The sequence below is a fragment of the Cyprinus carpio genome, chromosome B1, assembly GCF_018340385.1.
Source record: "Cyprinus carpio isolate SPL01 chromosome B1, ASM1834038v1, whole genome shotgun sequence".
Taxonomy (NCBI): Eukaryota; Metazoa; Chordata; class Actinopteri; order Cypriniformes; family Cyprinidae; genus Cyprinus; species Cyprinus carpio.
Window position 1 is genome coordinate 27,659,380 of NC_056597.1, and position 27,863 is coordinate 27,687,242.

A 27,863-nucleotide genomic window follows, 5' to 3' on the forward strand; every position below is an offset into this window, starting at 1 on the left:
ATTCTAATTCTATCTAATGAAATTTGTATTCAAGTATTACTGGGATAAGTATCCTTATCTATTTTAACCTGCACTGTAAAAAAATGTCAAACTGTTTCAACTAATTATTATTTAATGAAATGTTAAATCTAATATCCAATAAAATAAAATATGGTATTACAAATTTATGAAATGTTAAATCTAGTTTCCAATATAATAGTATATAAACTGAAAAAGTTATGTACATTGTGTTTTACATTTTGAGGTAAAAAGGCTGACATATCCAAGAAGATCAAATCAGGAAAATCAGGTGTTTGAGATAATGACCTTTTGTCTTTATGCTCTTCCTGACCATCTGGCTTTTTAAGCTCAAGGCACAGAGTCTTTGCCTTTGTCTCTATGATAATGTGAAGGTATGGGCGATACAGGCACCTCTGCATTTGAATGACACTGTAATGGTGATGAGATCAAAGCTGGGAAAATGCCAGTGTGGGGCTGATCCCTGTACTGCATTTGCATGCTTTGTTTAGATTGTCTCCACCTCTATGTATCCCTTCCCCTAGAAATGTATATAAACTACAAATGTATCAATGACTAGTTAGACTTTAGATGACTGCAGCGCCACACAGTGCATTCTCAATAAAGAGTCCTGCTGAAGATTACCCAAGAGTCTCCTGGTCTTCCCTACTGAGTTTCCAACAGTTTTGTTGCCGTGACCCGGATAGAGCGTTTATTATCTCACATCATTCCAGACTGAATTCCAGATCCTTTTTCAGCTCAACAACGATTTGGTGAGTGTTACTCTATCCAAAGAACTACTACAGACCAGTTAATGTGGTTATCCTCTGGGCTGTCAGAGAAGTGTAAACAAACAGCTGCAGGGTTTGGTTAACAGACTAGTTATCCTCTGCTTTGCCAGGGCAGAAGGTTAATCCTCTGTTTAGTCAGAGAAGACAACTATTACAGTGTGTTGGCAAGTTGGTTATCCTCTGCGTTGCCAGGGAAGGTTGAACACATTATGATGTGTATTAACTAGCGTATCCTCTGCTTTGTCAGAGAGGTTATTGATGTGTCCTCTGCTTTGCCAGAGAAAGTTAACAGGTTTTTATATGTTAACAAGTGTATCCTCTGCTTGCAAGGGAAGTGTTAGAAGTGTCATGTTGTGTCAGAAAGACTTTATAAAATGTTGAGAAGGAATGCTAAGCTGATTCCAACAACTAAAAAAAGGTGGACTAGCTACTCCTTCATGGACAGACAGTGAGTTCAAATCATTGTTAGGAGAGCACATAGACTCAATAGTGACGGAGTCAGTCAGACTGGACTTGATAAAGAAATTTGGTATTGATCCAAAAAAAGTATGGTCAAATGAAAAATGTAAAAAGGTACTTGGAGCATGTATTCACAAGAACAATGTAAAAGGCATTATCTGCTACCACACAGAATTTGGTTTAGCGCTAGATACACAACAGTCTCAACATAAGTCAGAGCTTGAGGAACAGAACAAAGATCTGCGTGCTAGAGTATCCTCTTTGACTAAGAAAGATAGTCAGCCTGATAACAATTATCCTGACTTAAAAGCTTTCTTTGAAACAGATGTAGCCATCCAATCAGTAACTGATGTGCCTGTAGATTCAGTGAAGGTATGTGGCGCTAGGAGAAGATCTCAGAGAATTGAGGGAATTGGAAGTGTTCCTCCCAGCTCTTCTGTTGTCCAAGTACAAACTGTTGCCAAAGCGCTAAGACCTAAAGATATAGAGAGAGACTATCCCAGAACTTACCCTCAGCGCACACACATTTTTCTGAATTTAGAAGAGCATTGATCAGCAAAATGCTTCTCTATGACATGTCGTTAGCAGAAGTCACACAGTTGATGTCACAAATTCTAACTGAATCTGAATTCAACAGTTTTGAGTCTACTGTTACTTCTGAACTACAACATGCCAGTAAAGGCGATTTGAGTGAAGGTGTTTTGAAAATTCTAAAGAATATCATGGGACCCAAAATAGACTGGTCCAGAATCACTAACTGTGTGCAAAGGAAAGAAGAAACTGTGAGTGAATACACTGAAAGGTTTTGTCAGTCTGCAGTAACTTACAGTGGAATAGTTGATGATCCTGAAAGTGTGCTAGATGACAAGGGACCATTAGTCCACATCTGGACAGATGGCCTTGTAGCTGAGTACAGAAAAGCCTTGCCATTCCTAGATCTACTTGGTCTAACAAAACTCTCAGAAGTAATCTAGACAGTTTAGCTACATGGGAAAGAGACTCTGATGTTAAAGCCAGAGTAAAGATTGCAGCAGCATACTTTGAGGTCAACACAGAGAACCAACAGAAACGTAAAAGTCCTAAGAAGGAGGGGAGTTATCATTACTGTGGTAAAACTGGACACTGGATGAAAGAGTGTAGGAAAAGCAAGAAGACATTAGGAGAAATTAACAGCTTTACTCAGCTCCTACTCAGTCTACTTACCACTCTGAAGGAGCCCCTCCCCACTTCACCGAACTGTTGGAGCAGCTTGCTCAGGTGTTAACTCTTAGGGCTGTGAGTGCTTAACTTCCCCAGTAATGTACAACAAAGATGAAAGATTCTTTGTAAATAAAACTACAGAAAGGTGACTGTCACTTCCTCCCATTGAGAGAACACTAGTTAAGTATGCTCACAGCCTCAAAGCTATACTACAGCACACTCCAGTCACTCACCTGTCCTCTTTGGGTTATGATGTTTGTTATGACTGATCGTCCGTTAGAGGATGGAGATGTTACACAGTAAAGTTCCCACACCAACTACAGGGACAGACTAGGACATACACAGACCAGTGAGGAGCCCGAGGAAGAACCGAAGTGCAACAGGCCTTGGGGGCCAACCCTATGGTGAAGACTTCCTCATAGGTTTCCCCTATTAGTAGTTTTATCCCCACCTCACTGGTCCATAGGTGTAAAATTACTTAAAACTAGATTGAGAAGAACACTATACGATCACCAGACTTAAAACCACTATACGATCAACAGGAGTCTAAAAATATCTATGCATGAATACTGCAGGTCTGCTGTTTCTTTGTTTTCTTGTGTTGCAGGTATGTGTGCATGCCATGTCATCCTCATAAGCAGCACCCTGGTGTAAAGCATCACCTCAGACATCCATGAACAAGTTTCATGAGGACAAAGAGTCATCTGAGTGAATCTACGTGGGAAATGGACTATAGAAAACAAGGGCGCCATGGACTTCAGGACTTCCACTCTTATGCTACATGGTTTTCTGTGTCATCATGTAGTTTCCACAACATGTTACCATCCATGTTGAATGTGTCAACAGTTATGGTTCTAAAAAGAACTATTACACCTAAGTAAATCTAGGACAAGACACAGAATAAATTATATGTGCCTGTAACCTTTTCAAGTTACATGACTGCAAGATGGCGCTTATGTTAACAAACATAGGCCATAGAATGGACTAATGAAGGTCTAAATTTGCATTTTGTGAGAGTTATTAGAACTCTCAAAGGGGGAACATTAGTTAGAACATTAGTTACATTTAATGCACTTTTATATTTTAACAAAATTATTATTAAAATGATTATCATAAAAGTTATAATGATTAACTGGTGTTTATCAATTACTAAAAACGCACACATTACAACACATAATAGCCTTTATTTAATAACAATCTCCATTCATAACATCTTTCATACAGACTAAACATACAGGAATGAAGAAAAATTTTTGGGTGAACTATCCCTTTAAAGTTCCACTTGACAAACATTACATCTGTAATACAGCTAGATGAGCCCCAGAGACAGATCCCCTCCAAAGACCTCGTTGGCCATCAGGACAAACCCACAAGAACCAGACAAGTCCTCTGCTCAATCTGACTTCTTGTCGGCTTTGGCTTGCTTATTTGTGGACACTTAACTGATTGCACAGACACTATTGGAAAAGAGCCTTGTGCCTGGTTTCTCCCCAAGGTTATGCTTTCTACTCAAATTCTGTCAACCGATCGAGTGCTTTCCCATTTGTGGCTTTGGCCTTATTTGTGTACACTACAACTGATTGCACAGACACTATTGGAAAAGAGCTGAACTAGATGATGACATCACTGAATTTTGCAGTTATTGTCATTCAGGGCTGTAGAGGTTATCTCTAGGTGCTGATACACCATCTGATCTGGATACGGACTGGATCTGGTGGCTACGGTGACCTCGGAATAAGAAAGAAACAGACTAATATTAGCGCAGATGCCACTGAGAACAATAAAGCACATTATAATTGTAGTAAAAACTCTAAACATTTACACATATTACCTGGAATGAAAACAATAAATAAGTCTGGAAAGTACACACAGTATGTAGTTGCAGTGGTCGATGTTAACTCGATGTTACAGTCACTGCCCTTGCTGTCCAGAATAAAAGAGAACATCCCAATCGAGTGAAGGGATTTGTGGAAACTGTGGTCCCTAATATTGTGATCCAACATTTGCCTCGCATTTCAGAATGAAAAGACAAACATTTCAGGTGAATGATAATCCACTTCTTACCTCGGAGACTGTGTTATGATCTATATGACCTTATTATATTGTGAGTATTAGGCTTATCATTCTTGCTGATCACTGTTGTTGTGCTGTGTTATTGTAATATTTACCATTATATAATCAGAGGAGTATAGAAAGATTTATGAAAGTGTCACACCACAATACAATAGCAAAATATATAAACATGTATAGTATTTGTATGTTACATAAATCAGTGTCTAGCACACCTTCCTAAGGAAAGGATATGGACCAGAAGACACTGAAATTACTAAATGATTTTTAGACAGACTTAAAGGATTTCCAGATCTATACTTGTGCTCTTATTATTTCAGTTATTTTGCCTTTAATGTAAATAAACATTTGCAAATAATATACTTGTTCTTGTGAATAACATGTTAATTACATTGTGAAAGCTGTCTCATTAATACCGCGTGTTTACATGTTGCTGCTGACTGGGCTGACATTTGTGATACACCCACCAAACAAGAGAAAACGTATCTCAAACACCGTTGTACACTGTTTCACACCATTTCCAGGAAACATGTCATTCAACCCGGAAACCTTACTTAAACGTTGCGCACCAGTTTTATGCTTGAACTTGCCCCTGGTGACCAACTTCCTGGTTCAGGTCTCCGCTTCAGATCAAGCGGCAACCGTATCCAGGATATATCTCTCTGGTCTTTCTCGTGAAACTAACACTGAAGTGACTAAAACTGCAATTCATCGCCATGCCCTTCATTATGCAGAAATTTAAGGCTTAATATAATTTAAACAGATGAGTTAAAAAAAAAATCGCCTCCCTCACAGTTGTCATGAAGGGTAAAGTTAGCTATATAGACCAAAATCATATTTTGAACCCAAGCTGTAAACATGTTTTTTTTCTGCTGTAAAGTGGGCATTTTAACATGGGGAGTCTATGGGATTGACTCCCTTTTGCAGCCTCTAGCGGCCAGTTGATGAATTACAGTTTAAGTCACTTCTGTGTTGGCTTCACGATAAAGAGCGGGAAGTTGCCGCTTGATTTTAACTTATTCACTTGTGTGTGGATGAAAGAATGAATTGTAAGTTCATGTAATGTAATGTAATGTAAGTTTTTACTAGAAATAATGTTAATATTGTAACAATAAAATTTGTTTTTTGGCGAGCAAACCCAGAGGTCACAAATGAACACAGGCATATTTAGAGAATCAAAAATTCAAACTACCTTAAGTCACAGCGTAAAAAGAAGCTTACAAAAATAAATATATCTGTGTGGTTGAATAGCGTGATTGCACCTGTACCAGTGGCGTAGGCAGAAACTGTATTTTGGGTGGGCCATTAAAAAAGTAAGTGGGCCTATGGTTTTTCCTAGAAAAAATATGAGCTTAAATAATAAAACCTTAGAGAGTGGAAATAGACGACAAACAAACTGCAAAAAACAGTTACCACCTTTATTTTTCAATAATTCAGCAAAGGCAAATCAAAACACTGTCTAATCATCATGTTCAACCAACCAGAGCTCAATAAAGGCTGGACAAACCACCAGCATAGACAATAACCTGTCTATTTTATTCAAGTTAGTCAGCAGTGCAGACAGTTCACTCGAAAATATAGGCTAAAAGTAAAAGAAATTCAAATAATGAAAACTCTCAGCAGAGCATGGTTTGAAATAAATAACAACACACTCCCTAATTTCTGTTAAATCAACCATATACAATGCAATCAGCCTGGTGGAAATTAAGTTTTTTTGGCAAAAAAATAGCAACTCATTTAAACAATGTAGCCTATAAGGGCATACAGCTATACACACCACTAAGTTAAATCACTTCACGGGCAAAAAAAAAAAAAGGAATTTAGTTAAACAACAGGGCCTACCTTTGTTGTTTTTATTCTACAAAACGTGAAAGCAATAGCTGGGTTTAGTGTTGAAAACAGAAATTATCTCATCATAGTCCAAAGAGTCATAGTCATAGTCCTAGAGTTCTTTTTCAAAGGACAAAAGGCACAGCTTGTTGAGGCGGGTAGTACTCATGGATGCTTTGAGGTCCGTTTTTATCCTACCTGCAGTGGAGAACAGTCTCTCAACACTACAAGAAGTCATGGGAAGGGTGATGATGACTTGGAAGTAGTTTGTTGAGGTTTGGAAATATGTCAGGAGCACAAATGTCCAATACTTCCATGAGGGACGGAAATTCCAGGCAATTGCCTACTTTCCGACGCAGTTGCTCAATGAATACTGTTAGTTCAGCATTCCCAACCAATATATGAAAGTGATCACACAGGGCCCGCAGAGAATCCTTCTCTGCAAAATTTTTAGACTGTGGGAGAAAAGTTGCTGCTACCCTCATTATTCCATACTGATCCTCTTGGAAACAATTGTCCAGCTCTGTCAGCTGTCTGTCAAGGATGTCGTTCCATATATGTCTTAGGTCATCATCATTTCTCACACCTGTTGCTTTCCCCAAACTAGTTGTAACCACTGATCCTGCAAGCCTTGCCGGGACTTTTTCTCACTCTTGGTCCGAGGTGTGATGACCCAGCTCGTGATTTCATTTTTCTGCATCAACTCTTCTGTTAGCTTCATTACTTGCTCAAAATCACACACTGGATTGTCTCTAAACCGAGCAAAGCTCTCTTTTAGTCCCTCAATTAGGTTGATGCACTCAGGAACTGACAATGTTGGGCTTTGTAAACCTTGTGTGGCAAAATCGCTTGTCTGAAATAATTTTCCAAATGTGACAAATAAAAATAAGAACTTTTTTGTTTGTATTTGTTGCAGCAGGGACTGCGCCTCAACCTTCTATTGGCCGCTGCTTTCCGCATACTCAGCAAGCACTTCTAATATTACGTCAAGTAACATCAGTACTTTGCTCACTGCTCCGGATTTGGAGCTCCTTGCCCATTCTTTTCCAGGATCGCTCAAGTTCCAAGCACCGGCGTCCTGGATGAAGCAGTGGTTCAATCACCTGTAGCATCTTTTCTGAAATACCACTTGCGTTTAGGTCACTTGTGTCCATGAACCCGATTGCCCATTCTTTTTTTTTTCCCTGTGTGAACATATCTCACACAAACAGCCACCAGTTCACGTTTTGACTCATCCTTGTATTCATCTGCCATAAGAGCATAATAGGTGCCCGGTGTTTCACAGACTTCTCCTTTGATTTTACGCAACAGCAAGGAGGCTGCGGACTCCAGCAGCTCATTTTGTATATCTGTGGCTCATCGAAGTTCAGTTTCTGGGCAGCTGCTCTAGACGATTTCGGATCCGTGGATCATATTTGCACATGAACTTGAACAGTTCTATAAAGTTTCCTTTATTGAAAGCATCTTCATTTTCCCTGTGTCCATGTAGGGGGGTGTCCTGCTTGGCACAAAACAGCACAATGTCTAAAACAACTTTTAGATGGTCCCGATTCCTTTTGATAAATGAATAGTCCATGGCATCAGTATTATGGCGATGTTAATACATATAAATCAGGTTTATATTAATATATTTTCTTAAATACATTTGATAATAAAAATAAACTAAAAATGTATTTTAAACAAACTTGCCTGGGCAGGCCAGTGAGTAATGTGGGCAGGCCAGTGCCGCCCTGGCCCATTATTGGCTATGCACCTGACCTGTACTAGCTAATATTTTATATGGGTTCAAAGCTTTGTCAAGCTGCTGCAGAGCCGATCCTCCCTAAACACAAAGTACGCAAACTGTGGAGGGCCCCCAAAACACCAGGGCCCCCCTTTTTTCAAAGATGATTTAATTCAAGTTTAGTTTTTTAATTTGGCCAGCGGTTATGAAAGCCGCTTATGTCATTTTTTCTAATGCAGTGCGCTGTCACCCTTTACGTAAAAATTTGTCAATTCATGTAATGTGCTTGTCATACAGTGTCTTACTCATTCATTATAATTCATTATAATTCATTATTACATTCATTCATAATAGCCTATTATAACATTTAGATGCAGCTTTTCGACTACAGAATAAAATTTAGGCTATATAATGGTATAATCAAGTAAAATACCAGCTAGTGGACGCAAATCACAAGTTAACACGTTTACAATGTAATATTTATAAGCAGTGTTTCGAGCTAGAATTTATTGTTTCACTACAATAAAGAAGTGACATGCTTCTAAAGTATTACTGCGGGAAAATAACGGCAAAACAATGTGGATATAACGTAACTGCATTCATCAAACAAGGCATCAGCTATAGTTTCTGAAGAAAATGTACCACGTTTTTACTATAAATATAGTTTAACGATAGCGTTTGTAACATGAACATCAAAGTATGTGTGTGTGTGTGTGACAAGGCCAATGCATTTAAACCGTTCAGTTTAATCACCGTTCTATATCAATGCTCTGCTTTACTTGATGCGCGCGCACACACACACACACACACACACACACACACACACACACACACACACACACACACACACACACAGACTTTTAATAATCAATACTGAATCGCTACGTTATATCTCTCAGCAAGGAGGGGGGTAAAATCGCTGTTTTAAAGTAACTAAACTCATTGTTTGTAGAGAGAGACAGACACATAAAATTTACACCTCTCTCTCTCTCTCTCTCTCTCTCTCTCTCTCTCAAAATGGGCATATTTGAGAAAAAATAGAGTAGTTTGCATCGCTGGATATAACTTTCGGTCATTTAACATTTCTATCGTAAACATATCATTAAAAGTTGACTAATATTAAATGATTTGCAGCTTCATCTTACCTCGCTCTCTTTAACGTGAAACTGACGCTTCGCGCTCTGAATCTGTGAACAGTAAACCCCGCCTACTTTGTTTTGATTGGCCATCTCAGTCATTTTGACATTGACGAGCGCTGTTAGACCGCTGAGGCTTTGATCTGAAGCGCCTAGTATGTGCAGCGGTCGCGCGCGCATCCGTAGACTAGTGCAAGTTAATTCTCACACTTTAATAGTATTTATAGCTCCTAACAGGCTGTGTGACTATGATAAGTTAATACCTCAAAATGTACGTCAGTATGCAGTTTTCCCTAATGCTCGCGTGCCAGCGATAATCCCTCTGCGTGCCACTGTTGGCACACGTAGGTTGCCGACCCCTGGTTTATAGCCTTTTCTCACAGCAGCTAGAATAATTAGATGTCACCGGGTGACTAATCCGAGCGGAACTTTTCTTTTCCGGGCGGAACTGAAGTGTGGGTATATTTCGAGCCCGGACTAATTTAAGTGAAACACGAGTTCTGTTCGGTTGGCCCAAGGCGGGGAAATTATCCAAGATACACGTCAGGTGTGGGAAGAGGACGTGTCGGATACCGATTGGAGGATCGGGAAGGAAGCAGAGATATAAAAGGGGCTGGTTTATGAACAGGAAGAGGGTAGTCTGTTCTGCTGTTGTTCCACACGATACGGAAGTGGAGTGGAGTGGAGTGGAGTGGAGTGGAGTGGAGAGGAGTGGAGTGGAGTGGAGAGGAGTGGAGTGGAGTGGAGTGGAGTGGAGTGGAGTGGAGTGGATGTTGTGATTTACGGGCTGTAACGGAAAATCCAAGGAAAGGGGAGATTGGAAGTGCGGAGGAAGTTAAGTGATCAACCTTTTGTATGTTTTGTGTTACATTTATTGTGAATTGAGTTGAAGGAGCGATCCTATGTTTGGAAGGCCCCTGAGTTAAGGAGATCATTGAATTCGTATTGGGAGAGGAACAACACTGTGTACTGGTGGGTGAAGACTTTATGAACATTCCTTGTATATTGTGGAGAGTGGATTGATGGATGTGGAGGGAGACTAACTGCCTTGTAAGAAAGGGTTCCGACTGCATATTTCTGCGTAGCAGTGGGTAATTCCTCCCCCCCCCTTGTGTTGATCTAATAATCCTCAGTGCTTGTGTGTTTACTCAGTGTTGATAGTCGTGCCTTGCGTTGGAGATCGCTGGGAAAGACGGAGAGACTCCGGTGTATGATATATATACGCCCTGCTGTGGTCTGCCCCCCTGCCTTCGTCCATTGACACGCCCCGCCAGGACTCTGAGCCCGAACGGGGGACTCACACCAGGATCTTCTTTCACTGAGTGTGTGGAGTGCGGTGACGTGCTCCTATATTGAAGTGTACCCACGAGGAGAAGTTGTAGTGCCTTTGTGGTGTGTGGTGTTTGTCCGTGGTTGTGTCCCCGGTCGTAGGAAGAGGCCTGACAGAGAGGAGCAGTGTATTGGTGGCAACCACACTTTACCTTAAGTAAGCTGGAGCTTGGACGTGTTGGAGGCGCCTCTGGAGGAGGTTGGATGACGTCGCCCACACAGCGATCTCTGTAAGCTTTTAAATCAAAGCCTTACCCTTTCATCCATGTGACGTTGTGTCATTGGCCTTGTCAGCAACACCGGCCTTGTGCGTGTCGTCTGTGCTGTCTCTTCGACGAGGGAAGCGAAGGACAACAGCCGATCCTCCCCTGTGTGCCCCCTTTGCCAAGGTGTGTGGGAAGCCCAGTATTGTTTGCAGTCTCACCTGTAAGGCCCACCAGCCGTCAGTCATCGACCAAACCCGTATCTGCTGTGGAATACCGACCTCTGAATATCTTCAGTGGTGAGTAGCCAGTTAACAGCCCAGCCCTGTGAATGCTCACCTGTGTATGAATTCTGTACTTACCTGGGAGCTAGAACCCCTGCATGCTAACAAGCTCAGCCTTGGGTTTTGAAGTCCACCCCCCCCCCCTTCAGAGCCAGAAAGTCCCTGCACGTCAACTGCCTAGCTCTTGCTTTAAATGGCTGGAGTGGAGTCGGCTGGAAATTAAGGGCTGAAGTGGAGTGTTGAGGAAGGGCTGAAGAGGAGTGTTATCGAGGACTGGAATCCGTATCTGTGGACAAATAGTTTGAGTCATTAGTAGTTTTAAAGTTTCCCCTCCCCTTTCCCCAAACTTTTAAATAAATAAAATTGTTACATTTTAATCTTGGTTGTCTGTTCGTTCATTGGGGTGTTGTGGGACCTCCTCGAGGTCCCAAAGTGGAAGTTAGAGGGAGGAGCGAGGACCCGTTAAATTGGTAGTCCGCTCTGACCTGCAACATAAATGTATCATTTTGATGGTGGATTGTAATCCAGTAAGGATTATGTGTTAATGAAACATGTGAATAAAAAAAAATTTAATTATATTCCAGTTTTAAATGTGCTTCTGATTACAGATGGTCTGCAATTACACAAGATTTGTATTTTAAAGAGAACCAGTTCGAAGGGAGCATAGGACTGCCCTTTTTTTTGGGTTAAAATAATTTTCTTAAGAACATGTATGACAATGATTAGACTGTACAGAAATTGAAATCTACACGCGTAATACACACCTGATACTCATTAGTGCTGTGTTCGATACATCGATACCACGAGAGGATTGATACAGTGGCCCTATATCGATATTGTGGCACGGTGCGCAGCATTGGGACCAGCGCTTAATTTGAAGTACAAGATCACCCGTTAAAATGGAGTAAAAAAAAGTGCAGGTTTCTAAACACTAATGAATAGAGCATAACATATAGGCTACATCAAGGTTTAATCTGGCCGCAGAGGAACACAACCGGGGTTGCCTGATATAAAGAGACTTAGTCACCGAAAGCGTCCAACTTCCAAACTTGCGCAATATGGAATATCTGCTAAATGTGTTTTTGTCAACCTTGGCAAACCATGTGTACGCGCGAGCTCTCTCACGAGGCGAAATGCCCTTGCTTTCTGAAACCACCGGTTAGCTTGTGCTGTTTCTTCAATAATCTTCAATAATCTATTCTCAGAAAAGTGTGATTTATCAAGTGTTCATTTATGAGAGAGAGACAGGATGTGTGTATGTATGCATTACCACTGTTTTGCCGCGTTTCTCTATTAACAGTGAAGCTGTGGTTTTAATTGCTTTGGAAACGATGTTATCAGCTCCTTGTTGAGAAAGATAATGTAACTAGCTCTTTTCAGCGCGCCGGTAAGCTATGGTTGTTGCTGACTGTCAGTGTTTGTGATCTCTGTAACGTGATCTGAGTCTGAGACCTCGTGTGTGCGTGACGTACAGTGAAGACATTTCGTCATTTAGCCGACTTTTTATGCAAAGCGACTTGACAAATGAGGACAATGGAAGCAATCAAAAAACAACAAAACGAGCAATGATATATAAGTGCTATAACAAGTCTCAGTTAGCGTTAAACACGGTATATGTAGCAAGGGCTTTTAAAATAATATAATAAATAAAAAGAAAACGGATAGAATAGAAAAAGAATAGAGCTAGAGCAAGCTAGTGTTAGATGTCTTTTTTTTATAATTGTATAATACCATGAAAAGAAATAGATAGACTACAAAAGATTAAAAAGGTAGTTAATTTTTTTTTTTTAAAAATAGAATTAGAATAGTGAGTGAAAAAGTGTAGAGGGGTCAAATAAAGATGGGAAGAGAGCGCATTAGTTTAGAACTCTTCTCTTTGTATTTTCATTTTTTAAAATGTAGAGAAGTGCGTTAATTTGTGTAAGATGATTTTTTATTTATAATATATATATATATATATATATATATAATATATATATATATTATATATCTATTTATACAGTGTCCTTCTCAAAAAATTAGCATATTGTGAAAAAGTTCATTATTTTCCATAATGTAATGATAAAAATTAAACTAAAGTAAACTATATTTTAGATTCATTGCACACCAACTGAAATATTTCAGGTCTTTTATTGTTTTAATACTGATGATTTTGGCATACAGCTCATGAAAACCCAAAATATCTAAAAAAAATTAGCATATTTCATCCGACCAATATAAACGAAAAGTGTTTTTTTTAATACAAAAAAAGTCAACCTTCAAATAATTCATGTTCAGTGTATGCACTCAATACTTGGGCGGGCATCCCTTTTGCAGAAAGTGACTGCTTCAATAATGCGTGCGGGCATGGACCAACACCTGTGGCCCTGCTGGAGGTTTTATGGAGGCCCAGGATGCTTCGATGCGGCCTTAAGCTCAGCTAGTGTTTGGGTCTTGCGTCTCTCCAACTCTCTTCACAATATCCCACAGATTCTCTATGGGGTTCAGTCATGAGAAGTGGCAGGCCATTGACACACAGTAATACCAATGGGTCAGTAAACCATTCACCAGTGGTTTTGGCACGGTGAGCGAATTCCAGGTGCGTGCTGAAAAGCGAAATCTTCATCTCCATAAAAGCTAGCCTAGTCCCTAGACCAATGAAGTCTGGCTGTTTTCAAATGCAGAAACTTGCACTTGACCTGATCGTAAATATATCATGCCTTTGTTTTGTCTCAAGATGCACACCAGATGTTTTTTTTTCAAAGAGGCATGTTTTATAAAATTAGTAAATGTCTAATTGAACCTATGGCCTAATCCTGGTTTAGCTAAGCCCTGTCTATAACGGGCCATAGCCACGCATGCGATGGTTGTTTACATTAATACTTTGAAAAAATGATAACAATAATCATTGCATGGTGTATGTGATATGACTAACTGATTCTTTAATAAATCACATTGGTAGGCGGGCGGTTTATTGCAATTCGTTGTTTTTTCCCGCAGTTTGGTCAGAACGAACATGGCAGACTTGTAACTTACTTGTTCAGATGACAATATCCGGTAAAAATTCTTATATATGTAGGCTAGAATCTGTGATTCTGAAGTAAAGAAAATACCCACACCAGTGCAGTGACTGACTGCCACACATACACCTCAAAACATTAGATTCATCCGCGCTGGAGTCGTGCCGCCCACAACCCACCCAAGGAATAATTCCGCAAACAGCTGCAAGTGCAGGTTTTCAAACAGAGATGGCGACAAAGAGACTGCAGCTTTAAATATTTTTGTCCTTACAACATTTTTGTTAATTGGATTTTTTACAATGTGGGTCTTTTTGTAGCACATATGTTTAGATTAATAGTTTCAAGGCAAAACAAACTTTATATAAAACTTTTTATATATATATAAAAACCTTTTTTTTATTAAACTGACACAAGCATAGAGTGGTTGCCAAAATTATTAGAACACTAGAATTTTACCAGCTTAAAATGGTTTTAAGTTTAAAGTTATTAATTTTAAAGTTATTTCTATCTTTTGCTGTAGTGTGTCAGTAGGAAATATCAGTTGTTACATTTTCCAAACAATTATTTTGCCATTATTGTAATAATCTAGTGAGCATTTTTGTCTGACAACATCCAGCGCTCCACGCAGAGATCTGGTCTCCTAAATATTTATAAACTCTTAAAAATTAAGGTTCTTTATTAGAATCAATGGTTCTATGAAGAACCTTGAACATCCACGGAACCTTTCAAATGCAGAAAAGCTTCTTTATATTCAAAAAAGATTCTTTATATTTTATGGTTCTTCAAAATTTTCATTTAGGAACTTTTTACTGAAAGGTTCTTTTGGGAACCAAAAATGGTTCTCCTAGGCATCACTGCAAAAATACACATTTGGAAACTTTATTTTTATAGGTGTATTCATTACAGTCAGTCATAATCAGACAAACAATCAAAAAAATAAAACCAACTGATAATTTTGATTGCAAATATTCTTTATTAGCATTTTAAAGCTATTTGAAGAATTATTTTGAAGAATTATTTTTTATTTATTTTTATTGTAAGTTTTTTGTTGATGCAGAGAATATAATTTTATTCAGAAAGTTTTATGGGACAGTACCCAGATAAAACTACTCCATCTCCTCAGAGCCTGGTTTCAAGACGGCATTTCGTTTGAAGGCACATATGTAGTTTTTCTTGACATGACAAGCATCGTCATTCCATCTGCCAATCTCTGAAAATAAGGGACAGTGAAATGAAGAGATTATTCTACCATCTGCAGTGTGTCTTACCAAATATTCCTCACAGCATCACTGGAATAAATCATTTAGCAAAACATTCACTTAAAATTCAATGTGATTATCCTATAACCCATTAGTGTCTCTCTGTTGTTACCTTTCCAGTTCATCTCATCTCCGCACATTCCTCTATGCTGGTGTACATATGGTTGGGTTCACCACGTGTCCAGATTTGAAAATCCCAGTAGGATCCATCAACCCAAAGAAACTGACCAGACTGAGAGAATGAGAAGGAGATTTTAAAGAAGAAAAAAAGAAAGAAACACAAAAAAAGTTGTTAGTGAGAAACTATAGTGCATGCATGTCATAGAAAACCAGATAAAAACATAAAATCAGTAATTTTCTCTTTGCTCTCCCTTTTTTGTAAACACCAACAGATTTCTGTCTTTTTTTACCTTAAAAAGTTCAAAAGCTCCGAGCCAGAAGCGCAGGTTATTTGGGTTGAATTTTTTCACAATGCAGAGCAGGTAATCATTGTGCTCTTTTTTATGCACCGACACCAAGTGTGCACCAGGGGCTTTGGTCCTACAGCTGAACTGGATATGAACAAGGAAGAACATTTTATGACTACACATTACATTGATTTTTTTCACATTGCATGGACAAAAAACCATACCTCGGCATCAGTGAAGTTGAGAGGTCTGTTGAAGTGATTTGACACAGACACTGCCCACTTTGTACCATCAGGGAAGCCGTACACATTACACGGTTTAGGCATAGAACACTGCACAGTGACATTTGTACGGCCTGCAACAAACTCTAAATGACAGAATCACATATTTGAACATATTTTATAAATATAGTATTTCTTGCCTGTTTAAAAGATGAACTTTTAATTTATCACTCTGTTAATCTACTAATGCATACTCAAAGCAAGTCATCTCAACAAATACTTTATAAACCATATGCACAAACTGTGTCACTTGATTTTTGTTTAACAACACCTGGCTTACCTTTAATTAATATAGGGCTCATTAAGAAATGTGTGTGAAGTAATAGATATATTATGAAAAGTCAACATAAATATATTTGAGTATGAATTAAAAATGACCTCTCTCCATTTTTAAAGAAGTTTTCCACTCCCCAAAAGGAGAATCATCAACAGAACGCCAATAGATCCTGATTTGACCTGTCGAAGAAGTGGAATATGATTATTAAGCACAAATTATATTATATTATATATATATATATAGATATATCTATATATATATATAATATAGGATACAAAGACTTGCCATTGTAGTTCACCAGCTTCTCCTCGTCTCTCTCCCTCACAATAATTTAGCATCTGTCTCACCTTATTTTTTATACCTTTCCATTCGATTTCACAACTCCTCCTCTTCTCTGTCTTACTGTCTCATGGGTGAAGAACAGTTTTTTTATTCATCACACAGGAAACCGTTACACACATCTAGTGACTGAAGCATTTAAATATAAATATATTTAATATAATTAAGAAAAAAATAATAGATTTTTTGTGTGAACTGTGTAAAGTTTACACAGATCAACCTATGGCATTCAAGTTTCAATGAATAAAAAAAAAGGAAAGAATGAGAAGAGAGACCGTTTCCTGGTGGATTGAAACATGATTACTTGTTTTATTATATGATCATGACCTTAAAGGATTTCATTCCCGCTGCTTCTCATTACAATCTGAGTCATTATGCACTTTTAACTTTAAGTAATGGTTCAAACCAAACAAGAAATAGGTCTGCATCTTATTTCCTACACTTTGCATGACCCTTCTCTTATCTTTTCCCCACCCTATCAGTATTGTGATTGGAAAACAGGCTAAAATTGCAACAAATTTTATTCTCTGGGATAAATGCCAAATCTCGTTTTCAAAGGGGTCCTATTACACAAGAATCCAAAAACATAACACAAAACAAAGAACAACAACAATCAAAACAACACACCCTACTACAATACTAACACATGAAGTATTAATAATTATATTCATATTATTTACATTTATATATTTAAAATTGATTTTGTAGACAGTACATTGATCAGAAAGAGGCAATCTGGTAAATTACAAGTATCTGAAAAGTCTACTACAAGACAGTGAAACCAATAGGTCTTGTGGTTGAAGATACAGTTGTGATCTTAACTCCACCTGACACTGCTGGCGACAGTTATCAACCTGAATCGCTTTGTCACTTAATTTGAATTAAATTAATCTGCCAGTCACTTTGTAACGCTTTAATTTTCACAACCCCTCCTATTTCTCTCACATCTCCTTCTCAGTTCTTCATCACAAATAAAAAAAAAACCCTTAAAGCTGGCCTCATGATAAAACAAAACTACTTGTATTAGGAACATAATGCATTAGGTTACATGAAGCATTAGTTCTTCTTACTTTCCATTCATCATTATAGCTAGAACATAACTGTCAAAAATAGTTTTTTTTTTTTTTTAAGTTATTATGCAAGATCTAAGAGATTCTTGTCTTGCATTCACTTTGCAAGAGTGTAGCTTTGGCTAGGAGGAGCTGATGTCATCAGACAGTATCCAACTCTCCTTGGGTGTTTCGACCCCTAAACCGTAACACCCTCCTGTTGGTGGGTTGGTGGCCAAATCACTACCATTCTTCTCCTCCTTGATTCCAGCTTTGCTCCTCTCTCCTACTCAATAACCACCAAGAGACACTTTCTGCTGCCTCCCCCATCATGTGGACTGCTACCTTCCTCTCCTTTCCTCCATACTGACTGGGCCAGGAAGACTTCAAGACCTCAAATGTGTATGTCAGATAAGAGAGACACCAAAAATGTGCAGTGTTGGGGGTTCTCCAGGACCAGGATTGGGAACCACTGTACTACAGGATGATAAAACATAGGCTAATTAAATAAAATAGTTGGTCATTTAAAGCCAGCTACAGTTAAAACATACATTGGCCTGTATGTTTGTTTCGCTATGCCACAGTCAATGGTTGCTCTTTACCTTAAAAAGAATATCAAGTCAAACGAAATCCACCAGAGGTCTGCAGGCCAACCATGATAGACAGTTACTGGTTTAGCACTCTAGCGGTTAAAAATAAAACTGCATGCATGCGTCTTGAGGAAGATCAAGATCAAGATGTTTTGGTTGAGCTTCGGCACTGTTCCGGTGCGTGGGTGGATGCATGCGGTTCGAGGCACTAATGTACCCCTGCAAACAAAACATTTTATTTAGACAGACAAATAAATAATGGTTTACAAGCGGTGAAGGTAAGGTCGTTATTTTGAATGATCCATGGTCGATTTTTCTTTTTCATTGTGACAACAAACTTTCATATTTACGCTACTTACACGCACGTCACAGTAGTCACATCTTTTTTTTTTTATTGATTTCCAACATATAATATAAAGGTACTGAACAAAATAAACTACAACAAAGAAATAGAAAAAATATACAGTATAATATAAATAAGTTATATTATATAAATACAGGTAAAAAAAAATGAAAGTAATGAAAGTAATCACGATACTGCTGCTGTGTAGGAGACATAGGAGAATTTTGACTAATTTTAATAATGAAAAGGAAACCGTAAAACACACATAGCAAGGTTGACATGAACAATTCCAGACAAAGGAGAACAGAATGGGCTAAAACTCAAATTGGGCAGATAACAAGGGGCAGACAGGTGATGAGGACAACTAAATGACAAGAATCACCTGGAACAAATTGGAAACAATTAGGACAGGAACTGGAAGGACCAAATAGGGGCATGGAAACTGGGAAAACAAAACAAAAACAGTAACTATACCAACCACCCTGTTGGATTCTAGTCCAATACAAGAAAAGGACAGAGACAAAGACAAAACCCAAACTCTGAAGCACAAACACTCACAAACCTAAACTCAGGGACTGGAGCCCTCACTGGGCTAAACTCAGGGACTGGAGCCCTCAATGGGCTAAACGCGGGGGCTGGAGCCCACTCTGGGCTGGATTCAGGGACTGGGAAGGGCTTATGAGGAGCTGGCACTGTGGCAAACTCAGGGGTGGGAGCCGACACTGGAGCAAGCCTAGGGACTAGCACCAACTGACTCTCCTCCTTAGATTCCCCTTTAAGTTCGGGGTAAAAGGCGTGGTCCGTGGACTTGACACTGGAGCGGACTCTGGGGCTGGAGCCAACACTGGAGCAAGCTTTGGGGCTGCAGCCAATACCGGAGGGAACTCTGGGGCTGGAGCAGACACTGGAGCAAGCCTAGGGACTAGCACCAACCAACTCTCCTCCTTAGATTCCCCTCTAAGTTTGGAGTGAAAGGCGTGTTCAGTGGACTTGACATTGGAGCAAGCGTTCCCCTCAAAGCTTGAGCCAAAACTGGAGCAAGCGTTGGGGCTGGAGCCAACACTGGAGCATGCCTAGGGACTAGCACCCACAGAGTATCCTCCTTATATTCCCCTCTAAGTTTGGGTTGAAAGGCGTGGTCGGCGGACTTGACACTGGAGCAAGCTCTGGGGCTGGAGCCGACACTGGAGCAAGCTCTGCAACCGCATCCTACACTGGAGCAAGCTCTGGGGCTGGAGCCGACACTGGAGCAAGCTTTGGGGCTGGAGCCAACACTGGAGGAAGCTCTGGGGCTGGACCCATCAGTGGAGCAAGCCTAGGGAATAGCACCAACCGCCTTCTCCTCCTTAGATTCTCCTCTAAGTTTGGGGTAAAAGTCGTGGTTGGCAGACTTGACACTGGAGCGGCCGGTGGGCTGGAGTAAGTGGCGACTTCCATGCAGCGGGGGGAAAAACCAGGAAAGCAAAAGACTTTTATTAATGGAGCTCCGCTTACTGTTCTTGGTCTGGAATTCTGTCACGGTACTGCTGCTGTGTAGGAGCAAAGGAGTGAGGAGACCTAGAAGAATTTTACTAATTTTAATAATCAAAAGGAAACAGGAAAACACACGTAGCAAGGTTGACTACAGGTGATGAGGATAACTAAATGACAAGAATCACCTGGAAAAAATTGGAAACAATTAGGACAGGAAAAGGAAGGATCAAATAAGGGCATGGAAACAAAACATAAACAGACCATAAACGTGACAGCTTGATCTATCTATTCTTTAAAATTGCATTTGATGTGCTGAAGTCAAGCACATTTAAGCTTCCATTACCAACCAAATTAGTTAAGGTACCTTTTTTTAATGTAATGAGATCTATTTCTCCAAATGAAATTGTAAAGATTTTTATCTACTTCTTTAATGATGTTATTAGGGACTTCTAGAGAAATAGCAGGATAGAGCAGACGAGATAGACAGTTTTTGATAAAAGAATTCTACCGTTCATTGACAGGTCTCTCATTGACCATAAATGAAATCTATTTTTAACTTTTTTAACCACAAGTTGAAAATTAAGCTGTCCCCTTTCCTTTTCATCTTTGCATATTTTGATTCCTAAATAGGTAAAAACATTCTTTACAGGGATGCCATTAATATCGAGAAGTTCACTATTTTTCAGATGGAACAACTCACATTTGTTCAAATTTAATTTTAACCCTGAAACCAATGAAAAGTCATTCAAACAATCAATCACATTTTTAATTTCTAATGAATCTCTAACAAATATTGTTGTATCATCTGCTAATTGACTGCATTTTATTTCTCTTTCTAAAATCCTGATTCCGTGAAAATTATATTTGTTAATGTAAAGGGTAATTGTCTGGGTTACAAGTAAAAATTAAAAAGGAGATACTGGGCATCCCTGCCTTATGCCTCTTTCTAAGAGAATCTGGGGGTAGTGCCATTTGCAAGGTTTTACTGAGCTATTACACCCATTATATAAAGTATAAATGGCCCTTTTAAAGAAATCACCAAAGCCAAAAAAATCCAAAGACTCAAAAATTAATTTGTGGTTAATGGTGTCAAATGCTTTATAAAAATCTGCAAAAGATATAAAACTTTCACTATTAACATAATCATTATAATCAATTAAATCTAGGACCAAACAAATATTATTACTTATATGTCTGCCCTTCATGAATCCTGATTGGATGACCAATAATTTTCTGATTGGATGACCAATAATTTTATCCAATTAATTTCAGATAAGACAGAGATATTACTTATTGGACCAAAAACCATTACCCAGAATCTCGTAGATTACAATTTGCAATTAGACGGATGTACTGTTACTTCCTCTACCGTCAAAAATCTGGGGTGTTATATTAGACAGTAACTTGTCCTTTTGAAAATCATATTTCCCATGTTACAAAACAGCATTCTTCCATCTTAGAAACATTGCCAAGCTACGAAACATGTTACCTGTTTCTCATGCAGAAAAGCTAGTTCATGCGTTCATGACCTCTAGACTGGACTATTGTAATGCACTGCTAGGTGGTTGTCCTGCATCCTCAATAAACAAGCTACAGGTAGTCCAAAATGCAGCAGCTAGAGTCCTTACCAGGTCAAGAAAATATAATCATATTACCCCAATTTTACAGTCTCTGCACTGGCTACCTATTAAGTTCCGTATCAGTTACAAAGTATTTTACTTACTTATAAGGCCCTTAATGGCTTAGCTCCTGCGTACCTAACTAGTCTTCTACCACGCTACAACCCATCACGCACCCTAAGGTCACAAAACACTGGACTTTTGATAGTACCTAGGATAGCAAAGTCCACTAAAGGAGGTAGAGCTTTTTCGCATTTGGCTCCCAAACTTTGGAATAGCCTTCCTGATAATGTTCACACCTCTTTGGGAATTTTACATCCCGTGGTAACTAGGATCTACACAAGCTCCAGTCTCTATTTGTTTCTCTGTTTTTAGATCCAGAAACACCTGAGAAGAGATGATGCCCACCCCTCAGAGGACCTCAGAGGATGCTAACCCAGAGACAACATACAGAACTACCACATTTTGCTATAAGTTTGATTGCATAATTGCTGTTAATAGTATTAATCGTCTGTTTGTTTATGTCTTTGATTTTTCTGAACATTTCTGCCGTATGCACATAAACTGACAGTCACCACTGATAAGCTACTACTAAATATTGTAGAAACTTAATTTTCTGTAAAGTTGCTTTGCAATGATTTGTATCGTAAAAAGCGCTATACAAATAAACTTGAATTGAATTGAACTGAATTGGCAATCAGCTATAATTTGTTCTAAGCATTTTTTAAATCTTTCTGCAAAAATAATGGCAAACACCTTAACATCATTATTGAGTAATGTAATAGGTCAGCCACAGTGGTTTATATGGCATGTCACCTACGGGCGAATGACGTAGCCTACTGAATTCCCCGCGAAATCTGTCCCGTCGCTTCTAAAATATAAATCATATTTGGGAAACATAAATAAAAATACATAATATAAGATTGTTTTTTTTTTTTACTTTCACTATAATGATATTTTTAGTTTTTTATTAAATACTATTATTTTTTATCATGCTATTTATATATGATTATTTAGGCTATTACAAAAAGTTGTTTTCCATTTTGTTCACCAGGGCCCGTTTCAAAATGGAGGTTAAGTGAAAAGTTTCTTACGGTCTCCTCCCCCTTTTTAAAGTGTAAGCGATGTTTAAATACCTCATTAATTCATTCATGTTGCAAAAATGCTTTTCTTACTGAGTATTTCTGTCTTATTTCAAGTACAAATATCTAAAAAGTCCTAAATCATGATGCATTTTCTATATTAAAAATGATATAACCTAATATGTTTATTCTTGTTTCCTGGGGTCGAACAGGTGCATTTAAGTGCATTTTACTTAAAACAAGTAAAATGATCCACCATGGGGTAAGAAAAATCATCTTAATGCAAACGTTAACAAGATTATTTTTTGTTTCCCCCAACACAACAAAATGTGTGTTGAATTGCAGTAAATGATAAAAAAAAAAACTGCATTGCATTAACAGTGCTTGCATTTTAATACACTGTATTTTAAAGGCTTGGATGTATAACATAGTTGTATATTTAAGCTGTGAATATTTAAACTGACAAAAATATTACATTTTGAAAAAAAAACAAAAAACAACAACAACATTTTCACACTTCACTTCACATTTCACATTAAAAATTAATTAATCAGTGTTAACCTTTCAGACTCATTAACATTTCTGTTTAAAAATACCACTTATAATATGATAATATCATTTTATTTGCTTATACAAATGTATTGGTTCAAATTTGCCAGAATTTTGAACACTGCAATTCATTTTTCTTCAGTGACTGCAGTTTAACATACTTTTTTCTCAAACACATTAATCAATTCATTAGTTATTAGTCGTTAATTTACTTCAGTATTTATTTAATTGTGAAAATGTGATCTAAGTGGGACTGTCTTGTAATATTTGGGTGTGCTGTCTATCATTAAGGGCCAGATTTACTACCAGCCTGCACCAGCGCAAACCCTCTTTTGGAATTAAAAATGACTGTCAGGATTTACTAAAGACAATTATTTTTGCGGCTGACATATATGCATTTGTAGAAGTTTCCATTTCAGATGCATGCAGCATTTATGGGAGCAGAGTGTTTAAGTGTCACTCTGGGAGACTTTATTTTTGTAGACAGTAGTTTGCAGGTGGCTCAGAAAGAAGCATCTAGTAAATGACAAACATCTGAAAGGTTACTACTTTTCCACAGCAGACAATGAAACCCCTAATTCTTGTGGTTACAGATACCGTTGTGACCACTCAGTATCAGTGCCGCCCAAGTTGCTGCAGATCTTAAGTCGATTGCTCAGTAGACTTGGTTGCTTTACACATTTTTACAAAATCTAGTGTAGATTGATGTGTACATTTTAGCACAGGGCCACAACATAAACACATGATGTGATACACGTTAAGTGTAAAAGTTTTCTGTTAACTCCACTATTTAACAAGATCAATTTACTCGATAATTTTTAAGCCAGCCATACTATATCGCTTTCATTTTCACAACCCATCCTCTTTCTCTCACATTTTTTCCTCACATTTTATTGTCACATCTTACTTTCAGAGTTACTTCTAACACATGAAGCACCCTTAAAAATGTTGCCTCATGATATCTAAGCTGTGCTTATTATACAGCATTATGCTGCAAAAAGCATTAGTTCATCTAATTTCTTTTTCACAATTACAGCCAAAAATAGTATGTATGCTATAAAATCTGTCTTATTTTACATCCTTTTTAGAGGCTTAAATGTATAATAATGTGTTTAGGTACAGTATGGTAAAAAAAGATAGATAAATGTGCTTAAAAGACATTTAGAAATGTCTTTCTTGGTCATTTCAAGCAAACTTTGGCCTGTGTTTGTTTTATGGATGCTTCATAACACTGTGAACAGATGTCAGTGATGTGCTTTGACTCAAACAGAAACCAACAGTACTGTTGATTAAGTCAACAACACATTGAAATATATTTCCAGTTGACAAAAACAGACTGCATAGCTTTCAGCTCATTTCATCTCAGTTCACTGCACACTACTCCCTAAACAGGGGATATCTGTTGAAGTTCATATGACTTGACAAAATGTGTTCATTTTGAATTTGAACAACTTGCAAAGTCTTCAAACATGAACAAAAGTTGAGTATATTGTATGTTTAGATAATACATTATGTGTGTTTACATAAATATTAATTTATTAAGGTAAAGTCATATATAAAGTACTTTAACGGAATAATAAATGTCTGTAGTGATTTTTAACATGACATTTAACTTATTTAGTCTGTATAAGAAGTGTATTTGTTTAATGTTTAAGCTGTAAACATGATGGTTGCATTTTGACTGTTGCAAACAATCAAGGGTAAATTCAATAAAAATTCCAGAACCTCAGTTTCTTTTTCACTGTGCTTATTTTAGTGTAGCTTTTTGCAGTATTGGTGTGATGTGCAATGACTGGTGAGTAAATTTCCCCAGATTGGATTGAAGAGTGTTGAATACCATGTTAGGTCCACTATTTAGGACACTTTCAGTTGATCGGAATGCACCCTATGTCTACGTGCCTTGTTTCCAGTGGCACCAAATTAAATGCTGTCTTACCCTAAATAAGGTCCATATCTCACAGGTCATAGTTTTTTTTTTTTTTAATTATTATTATTATTATTTTTATTGTAGCTTATATAAGCTATCAAAAATACACAGAGTCAAGATTGCTGCATCAGACCAGAACAGTCATATATTTATTCTTTTCACACTCTCTGCATCTTAACTCTCTAACTCTTAAAGGTGATGTGTCAAATATGCATATGTGTGTGTGTATGTCAGTGATGTGTGAATTATGTATCACTGATGTGTGGGTTGCTTGCCCCTACATTATTATTATTATTTAAAGGGGCCATGAACTGAGAAACCAAAATTCCCTTGATCTTTTGACATATAAGCGGTCATATGATAAAAAACATTCTGTAAGTTTCAAAACTCAAATCTTTCTTGTTAGTCTAAAAACAGCTTATATCGAAGCCAATCTGCCAAAACGACAGGTTGTGGAATGTGCCACTATGATGTAATAGTGGGGCTAAACCCTACCTTTGCAGAAGAACATCAACGTCTGCTTCTACATCACTGCCTGTTTAACCCCGCCCCCCGATTTACACATGCAGTGTTTACGAGAGAGGTGAAGGGGTCTATGCAAAAAGATGCCTCCAAAGACAACAAGACACTATGCAGTGCCAAGTTGTGGAAAAACAGTCTTTGCATTGCCTTCCTTCTGATCCCAACATTAGGAAAAGGTGGATGAACTTTATTCTGAATGAAGTTCCAGGCTGTGTCAGTAAGAACTTGTTCGTTTGATTCGTTTACAAACAAGGCACAATTCGATGTGAGATTTTCGGAAAGATAGAAACTAAAAGATGATGCTGTGCAGAATATATATATGGATCCGACAGTAATGTTGCAACACAATAGTGTGAGTAACTTTTTTTTTTTTACGTGATCACTATTGCTTTGTCTGTTAAACAGATATTCATTTATTGCGTTTTTTTTTTTAAAACCTAAATCACAGCAGCCTGTCTATGAAGGACATAGGCTGTCAAACACACACAACTGTTAGCCAATCATAGCAGTGGGCATTTACTTCAGAGTCTACAATCCACCACACCTATTCAAACAGAGTGTTCTGATGAGGGGGATTAAAAACAGGACAGAAAATAACCTATTACTTCTAAATTATGTTGTTGGGTTTTTTTATTATTTATTTTTGATGTAAAAATATTGATAACATTATACAGTAAGTGGACCTCAGAGACAGCACACCTCAATTTATCGGACTGTGGTCAGTCTGAATGAAATTTCATTTGAGGCTTTTACAGCCCCTTCTAGTGGCTGATGTGAGAAGAGTAATAATATGATAATAATTACATTATGAATGTGAAAATCTACATGTAAATGTACTGTGACAAATATAGATAAAATCATATTTCCCTCAAATATCCAAAGTTCTGGCATGAAACTCTAGATGGTGCAGTCCGATAGATCTAACTCAATCTGACATAATGACATCATTATCACATGGCACAGCTGATTGGTTCTCTTGCTGTATCAGTAGCCAATTAGTTTGCTGCTCAACATTCAAATACTTGGCTAGTGTCTGCTGTAGCAGTTTGCAGTGTGCTTCAGAAATCCTCCACCTTCCCCAGCTCCACATGTTTAGATCACAACAAGTGATTAATTGTATGCTATGGGGGTTATTCATATATGTTATACTGTATGTGCCGCAGCATATTTCTTTACATGCTCACAGCCACATGTTGTGGATGTATTGGCAGTAGCAAGTCTAGGTGCTTGCTCTGCCGCAGCAACAGCAGCGTAGCAGCATAGCAGATCTATTCCACCAACTCATTATTTTATTAGAAAACAATTTTTAATTAATTTGAAAACACATTGCATTTTTCACAGTTTTAAAAACAATGTTTTATGTTGAAGGTTTCATGTATTGATAACCTGATAAAATTTTTCAGTCTAGGCCCAAAGTCTGAGTCAAAGCTGTCATCACTTTGAAGCCACACATGTAGTTTTGTTTTTCACACAACAAGCATTGTCATTTCATTTGCCAACATCTGAAAAAGTAGAAAAAGTTTAAACCAACAGAGAATAAATACTTATTATAGATTATAAATGATATTTTATACTATTCATGCAATGATTTTACAAGTAAATAGAATTATTGGTAAAATGGTAAGGCTTAACCCTTACGATTCCAGTTCATTTCCACACAGTCTTCTTTGTAGCTGAGGACAGTGTTTGGCTCACCAGGGGGTCCAAATTTGACAGTTCCAGGAGGAACCATCAGTCCAGATGAATCTACCAGACTGAAAGAGTGAGACATGTTTAAAGGAAAAAAAAAGAACGCTCTGTCTTATTTACCTGAAAATCTCAAAGCCTCCGATCTAGATGCGTACAGTAGGTTGTGTGGGTTTAACTTGATCACAAAGCAGAGCAAATCACTATTAGCCTTTGATAGACTTGTATGTACAGCAGCCTCATGTAAATGACAACTCCCCGCCCAAAATTTATCCTGCACTCTTAAAAATAAAGGTTCCAAAAGTGTAATTTCACAGTGGTGCTATAGAAGAATTTTGGGTTCCCCACATAATCTTTCAGTGAACAGTTCTTTTTCTTTTCTAATGAAAAATATTTTACAATTTGAAGGACATTTTGTGCAATGGAAAAGGTTATAAGC

The 27,863-nt window shown here is 38.0% G+C and overlaps 1 pseudogene; it reads right to left on the reverse strand.

Moving 5' to 3' along the window:
* Window positions 1-14,892: 14,892 nt before the first annotated feature.
* Window positions 14,893-27,863, reverse strand: part of LOC122135924 — a 140,364-nt pseudogene continuing 127,393 nt past the window's right edge.